General features: G+C 51.8%; 1 long non-coding RNA gene across 2 annotated transcripts in view; it reads right to left on the minus strand.

Moving 5' to 3' along the window:
* Positions 1–6778, minus strand: part of LOC105821017 — a 78862-nt gene that overhangs the window by 18593 nt on the left and 53491 nt on the right. The window contains exons 1-2 of one of the 2 annotated variants that reach the window (XR_001138041.1): positions 5706–5761; positions 1004–1044 (exon numbers count right to left, since the gene is read on the minus strand). This is a non-coding gene — a long non-coding RNA (uncharacterized LOC105821017). Of the gene's footprint in view, positions 1–1003; positions 1045–5705; positions 5762–6778 lie in introns of those variants that run through there. The other variant, XR_001138042.1, reaches the window with a different exon arrangement.

Raw genomic sequence — 6778 nt, forward strand, 5'->3', positions numbered from 1 at the left:
TGTTCCCACCGCCAAGCTCTCCCAGCTTCAGTCGCCCTTTTACAGGCAGGAAAGAGGCTCAGGGAGGTCACGTCACTCGCCCGAGTTCCCAGGTTGGTGAAGCGACTACTCTGGATTTCAACTCTTCAGGCTGAGTCCAAAGCTACTTTCTTTGCATATTTTGTAAGATTTTTCTATTTTTAAAAAACGACACATCCAAATATCTCTCTTGTTAATAAATACACATCTACATCATTCTGCCTAATGACAGTCCCTTGTGGGGACGTGCCAGTTTTGAAGAGCCAATTCCTTTTGGTTGGGCTTTCAGATCTTTCCTTTTTTCCTATTATAAGCAATGCAATTACAACCATCTTTGAACAGACACCTCTGCACAGATGTGACCACTTCCTAAAATAAGTTCCGGACGCGCAGCTGCTCAGTCAGAGGCCGGACGTGTTTTTAGGAGCCGCCCCTTTCCCAGGCACAGCGGCAGCGCGTGCCGGTGCGCCCTCCACACACCCATTATTTGTGGAGTTTGCCACTTTTTAAAATTTGGACTGAGATTTAACACAGAATCAGAGAAGCCCTATGCTAGAAGGATCCTAGTATGTTTCTCTGGATCTGAGAACTGAACCAGGCAGAACTGAACCAGCCTCGCTAAAAGCAAAAGCCCTAGACCCTTCGCCTGGCCAGGCCGGACCTCCGAGCAAGTGGCGAGGGAGGCGTGGAGGCAGGTGAGGAAGGCAGAGCAGCAGCACCGTGCTGTGGGCCCTGACGGTGCCACATTTTCCCAAGGGAAGCACTCTTTTCCTGGGTCTACAGACCTCACAGCCATCTCTGATGACACTGAGCTGGCCCTGCTGTCCCAGGGTTCTCACTCGATCCAGGAAGTCAGCACAAACCCCCTGGGCCTTCACTTCGTCCAGCTGCCAACACTTCGAGCACCCTGGTCTTCCTTGAACACTTTTCAAGGCCTTTTAAGTTGGGAAGCACCAAACGAAACATAGTCTTATTGTTCTCTTACCTTGCTGCTGTCTTCCTCCAACAGGCTGTAAACTCTGGCACCTGCAGAAAAAAAAGGAAAGCAAAGGACTGAGGCAGAGCACTGAGGACGGGTCTCTGAGCAAAGCAGCCTGGATGGAAGCTGAGTGAGGAGAGCCGTCGGCGGCGGTGAGGTGGTGAGTTCTTCAGACGCCACCGAGGTGCGAGCTGGCTGCCTGCTGGCTTCCACCAGGGGCGTTCTCCACCGGGAGGATTTCTTGCTCTCTCAGCCCAACAGGCCTTAACAATGTTCCTCTCATGGCACAAACCCTGGTGCTCTTTCCACCCTGTCTCAAAGCCTTATGTGAACAGTAAGTGGTCCCTTCACTCAGGTACTCGGACATGTTTACTGAGCATCTACGAAATGCCAGGCACCGTCCTAGGGCTCTGGGGATGTGACAGTGGACAAAACAGATGCAAACCTCTGTCCTCACAGAGCTTACCATCTGCTGGGGGAGACCAACCACTAACAAAATAAATACATTAAAAATATACTAGTCAGAGGTGGTAAGTGCTATGGAGAAAAAATAAAGCAGGAGAAGTGGGTAGGGCGTGTTGGGGCAGGAGGAGGGAAGGAGTGTCGAAATTCAAAAAGTGTGTCCAGGGAAGGCCAGAGACCTGAGAAGAGAAATCATGAACAAAGACCTGAGAGAAGTGAGGACTGAGCATATGAACCCTGACAATTAATGAGGAAATGGCTTTCCAGGTGGAGGGAACAGCAAGGACAAAGGCCTGGAGGTGAGAGCCTGCCTGGCATGCTAAGATCAGCGAGGAGCGCAACGTGGTGGAGTCGAGTGAATGAGGGGGAAGGAAGAGAAGGGATCAGAGAGGAAGTGAGAGGCTCCAGAGTGTGCAGGGCATCCAACGGGGGCCCTTGTACGAACTTGGGCTTTGACTCTGAGATGGAGCCACTGGAGGGTTTCATACAGAGAAGTGACATGATGTGACCCACATTTTAATAGGATCACTCTGGATGCTGTTTTGAGAATAAAATGGGGAGGAAGGGCAGACCCAGTTAGGAGGTTACTGCAGAAACCTTGGTAAGAGACAATGGTGTCTTGGACCAGAGCAGTAGCATCTGAGATGTGGTCAGATTCTAGAAAGCAGAGCCAATAGGATTTGTTGAAGGACTGGAAGTGAGAGATAAAAAACAGAAGTCAAGGAGAATTCCCAGATTTTTGGCCTGAGCAACTGCGAGGATGGAACTCCCGTTTTTGGAGTTGTGGACGCCTGCTCACGGAGCCATTCAGGGTGGAAGATGAGGACTCAGTTTTGGACCTGTTAGGCGCGAGATGCATTTTAGACACTCACGTAGAGAGGCCTGTAGGCAGGTGGAGATGTGAGTCTGGAGTTCAGGGGAGGGGTCCAGGCTGGAAATGAAGATCTGCGGGTGCGCAGCACGTGGCTCTTCAAAGCCATCACAGGGGATCACCAGGAGGGGATGTCAGTAGAGAAGCTGTCCAAGGACTGAGCTCCAGCGATAGCTCAGCAAAAGAGACCAAGGACTAGCAAGTCAAACAGGAGGGAAACCAGGAGAAGGAGTTTCAAGGAGGATGTGATAGGTCAAGTGACATGAGGACAGAGAATTAACCATTGGGTTTGGCATCTTGGAGTCACGGGGATCCTCGTCAGGGCAGACTCGGCAGGATGGCTGGAGTGGGGACCTGGGTTGAGCAGGTCCACAGGGAGGAGCGGAAGCTGTGGGCTGGGAGGCCGAGTCGGCTGGCAGCAGCAGGGGGATGGGAAGAAAAGGTGCAAGGGACACTGAGATAAATTGGTTCTGCCTTCACTTTCCTTGTTTATAAAATGAAAAGCACAAAGCTGGCATTTCCACAACACCTGTAAGTGGCCATGGCTGTTACTAAGGCTGGGCCATGTCCTCTAGGTTGCTGAGCTTCACCCATTTCTGGTCCTAACAACCAGCTCTCTGCCTGTTTCTAGATTCCCAGGAAATTATTTCCGTTTTCTCACTGCCACGTGTAGCCTTTGAATCAATACCTGTAACTTGAGGCTACTGAGCAATCCTAGTTGATTGACAACCAAGATCCAGCTGGGGCCCTTTCCCCAACGGGAAGTCAGAGTGAGCCAGACAGACGGGGTCCCTGCTCCCAGGAGCTGCCCTCTGGTGCAGGAGACAGGTCATCACCTAGAGGACAGAGAAGCAGGCAGCAAGTCTAGTCAAGTGCCCTGAAGACAATGTGATAGGGTTAAAGGTGGAGAATAAGGATGGGAGGGGCCTCTTCCAGCCAGGCCGGGTGACATGGAGATGAGCTGACATCTAAGACGAGACCTGGCCAGCGAAGCCTGGCTAATTCTCCTCGCGCTGGCCTCACTCTGCTGCTCCCAGGCTTCCCCTGTTGCTTCTACAGTGTCTGCATTCCTGGAACTCGGCTGGGGCCTGGGGCCACCTAAGCACAGGCCCAAAAGAAAACATTCCCTCTCTCTGCTCTCTCCAGTATATACTGTGGGGATTTTCTCTCCATAATTACAAAAGACATGCATTTTCACTGAAGGAAATTTGGAAAATATTGAAAACAGGAGAAAACTTACACTTCTGCTACCCAGAGACAACTACAATTCACATTTGCTATGTATCCTTCCAGACATTTTTCTATGCATATATATTTTTTAAAAATGAGATCATGTACATTGTTTTATGGCCTGGATTCTGACCAAATCTATTATAAAGCACTCTTCTCATGTCATTTTTTTCTCCATAATGATTTGTAATGGCTGCATAGTATTTCATTATTTTATGTCGATTTTCACCACACTTTATTTAATCCCCAAACATTGGCAATTTACATTGATTGCTATGGTGAGTAAAATCCTATATTTTTTTCCTTGCGAGTCGGGGGGGATTGGAGGTTTGCAAATCTCTGATCACTTCCTTGGGTTAAAAGAAAACATCACTGCCCAGCGGCAGTGCCACGGGCCTCCTGGCGGCTGAGGGATGGGAGGGCAGGAGCTGAGTCCTAAACCAAGGAGCCAGGCAGATGCCAGAGGCTGATTTAATCCTTGAGTTTTCCTCCCTTGAGGATCTGAACCGTAGAGAAACAATAGGCCCCTCCCATGGACCCAGAGAAATCCAAGGGGATTCCCCACTTCAGCAGGAAGAGGGTGTCACCCTCTGACCCTGGAACACAGACTACCCCCATCCTCCCTTGAAATCTCCCTGGGGAAGCTCCACCCTCCTCCCCTCCCTGGGGAAAACACCGGGTGGTCAGGTTCTACGGATCAGCAGCTCCTCTCCCACCCCTGACACAGCCTTGCTCCTGAATCCTCAAATTCCCCACAGGGGTTGGCAGGGCCAGTCTATGCTCCCCATAAGAAGGGTGTCCTGAGGGCTAGGGTGTTCTGGGGTGAGGTGGGAAAAAGTACAAGCCCTGCAGGCCGCCAGACCTAGGTCTGAATCCTGGCTCTGACACATGCCAGCCTCATCTTGGGCAAGTGACTTCACCTGTGGAATTCGAGCTCCATGAGGAAGGGATGTGGGTCTACACTGCTAAGCACACAATAGGTGCTCAATTAATACTATGCCAGATCAATGTGTGATCCTTTCTGCGCCTCAGTTTGCTCATCTGTAAAACAGGAATGATAACCCCTATCTCACTAGCTTATTGCGGGGACTAAATAAAACACTGGTAAAATACTTAACACAGTGTCTGGTGTTCAACAAACACTGGAGTCCAGCGTCCCGCAGAGTTGCTTCCACCACGTCCCATGCCATGATGGGAGCTTTGCAGTGTCCCCTTGTTGGACAGAACTGGTTTGCTTCCACTCTGCTCGCTGCCACACCCAAACATGTCCCTGCTACAGTGTCCAACATACTGTGATGCGTGCACTTGTCCAACTCCCCCATGAGGCTTCGGGTCAGCTTAGGGACAAGAATTTTGCCATCTTCTTGTGGACCGTCATGCATGCAGCAGCTGTGCCTCCCAGTGCCCCCTGGTTTGGTAGGTCTGGGACAGGCTGAATGAAGTAAAGGGGCCCAGGTTCCCTGACCAGAGTGCAGCCCACCCATCGGGGAGACTCGGGGTCCTCAGCCCAGAGGTGATTGTCGTGGCCCCGCAGCAGGGACGTGGCTCCTGCTGAGGAGAGCTCCTGCTCAGGAGCAGGCTCGTCTCCAGCTATGGGCATGAAGGGCCCCCCACCAGACCACAGGCATCTTCGTTATTCATCGTGGGGGGGCCCAGGACTCCTGCGATACCTGGTGTGGTGAGGGCTGAATGAGTGAGAGCCCCCGACCCCCAGCATGAGGGACTGATGGAGGGGGATGCAGAGGTGGGGAATGAGGGACCAGATAGAAGGGTTCTAATGACCAAGGCTGGCTTCTGTCTGCCCTCTTCCTATTAAATTGTACGTTTCTGGAAGGCAGGTCCATGGCTGACTCATCTTTGTGTCTCTACCACAGTCAGTGGATGCCTTTGCAGAGAGTTGGTACTCAGTAACTGTAGCTTATTGGAGGCATAACTGGAAGCCAGTACGCAGGTGACAGATGGCATCTGCTCTGCATGACTGGGTCACTGGGGAAAGGGCCAGTCCTGCTGGTCTGGTGTGTCCTGACCAGGATGACCCTGTCAGGGTGGCAACCCTTTTCCTCGGGCATCCTGCCTCCCCAGGCCCTGCCCAGGCAACAAACTCTCTGTTTCTTAGCCAAAGAGAAACCATTTGGAGGAAATTACCTGGCTGTAGGTGCTTCCCTAGTGACAGAAGTGGGCTGGATCTGTGCTGTGACATCCTTGCCCCTGGGAATCTGGGAGGGCCCTAGGCCACAAGAAAGAAAAATACAGATGAATTATCTCTTTACTGAGGCCAAAACTGTTGCTTTTGCCTGAATGGTCAGATTGCCTGATTCCTCTTCCACCTGCCATCCCCACTGCATGCACGGAGCGTGTGGCTACACTTACTCTTGATGTGGCGTATTTAAAATCATGCCTAGCTTCAATTCTTCTTTGTGTCAACTGTCGCCCTCAGCACACGTGCTGTGTGGGGCAGTGCAGGGCTCGTCTCTGCGAGGACAAACCCAGTATGAATTTATCACCTGCCTATCTCGTACAGCTTCAGGCTGAGGGTGTCCCCAGACCCCAGAGTGGGACATCCCTGGAGACCAGGTCATTCTACCACATCCATCGTGGCCTTAAATTCAGTCTATAGAATTAGGTCCGAACTCCTAAGACAGCCAAAGGCTGACAGTCTTCAGCCCACTCCACCTGTCCACACCCCCTCCCATCTTGTGCTTCACTCACTCAACACGGTGCCTGAAGTGAGATGCAGGTGCCCAGACCGGCTGGCTGTGGCTCAAGCCAGCGGTTCTGAAAGAGCGGCCGCAGACTGGCCAAATCAGCATCGCCTGGGACTTGTTAGGAATGCACATTCTCAGGCCCTACCCCAGACCTCAGCGGGGCAGGGCAGCACATTGTGTTTTAACAAGCCCTCCCGGAGAGTCTGACATGCCCTGATGTTTGAGAACCAGGGGGTTATGCATTCCCTGAGCCTGGGCTGCCCTTCCCAGCCCTTTTCTGCCTGTTGTCATCTCAGCCACTTTTCAAGTTCAGCTCAATACCGTCTCTTTCAGGAAGCCGTCCTCGTCCCCTGAGCACCTGTGAATACCCCGGCCCCTTTGCCACCCCCCTCCTCATTCTGGTGAAAGTGCCTCACTTCTGCTTCTCTTTGTGACACTTACTTTCTGCTTTGTTTTACAGGGGACTTTGAGCATTTCTTAATTGTCTCCCCAGACTGACTCCCCTCTAACACA

Source organism: Propithecus coquereli, unplaced genomic scaffold (genome assembly GCF_000956105.1).
Source record: "Propithecus coquereli isolate 6110/MARCELLA unplaced genomic scaffold, Pcoq_1.0 Scaffold553, whole genome shotgun sequence".
In the NCBI taxonomy this organism is placed as follows: Eukaryota; Metazoa; Chordata; class Mammalia; order Primates; family Indriidae; genus Propithecus; species Propithecus coquereli.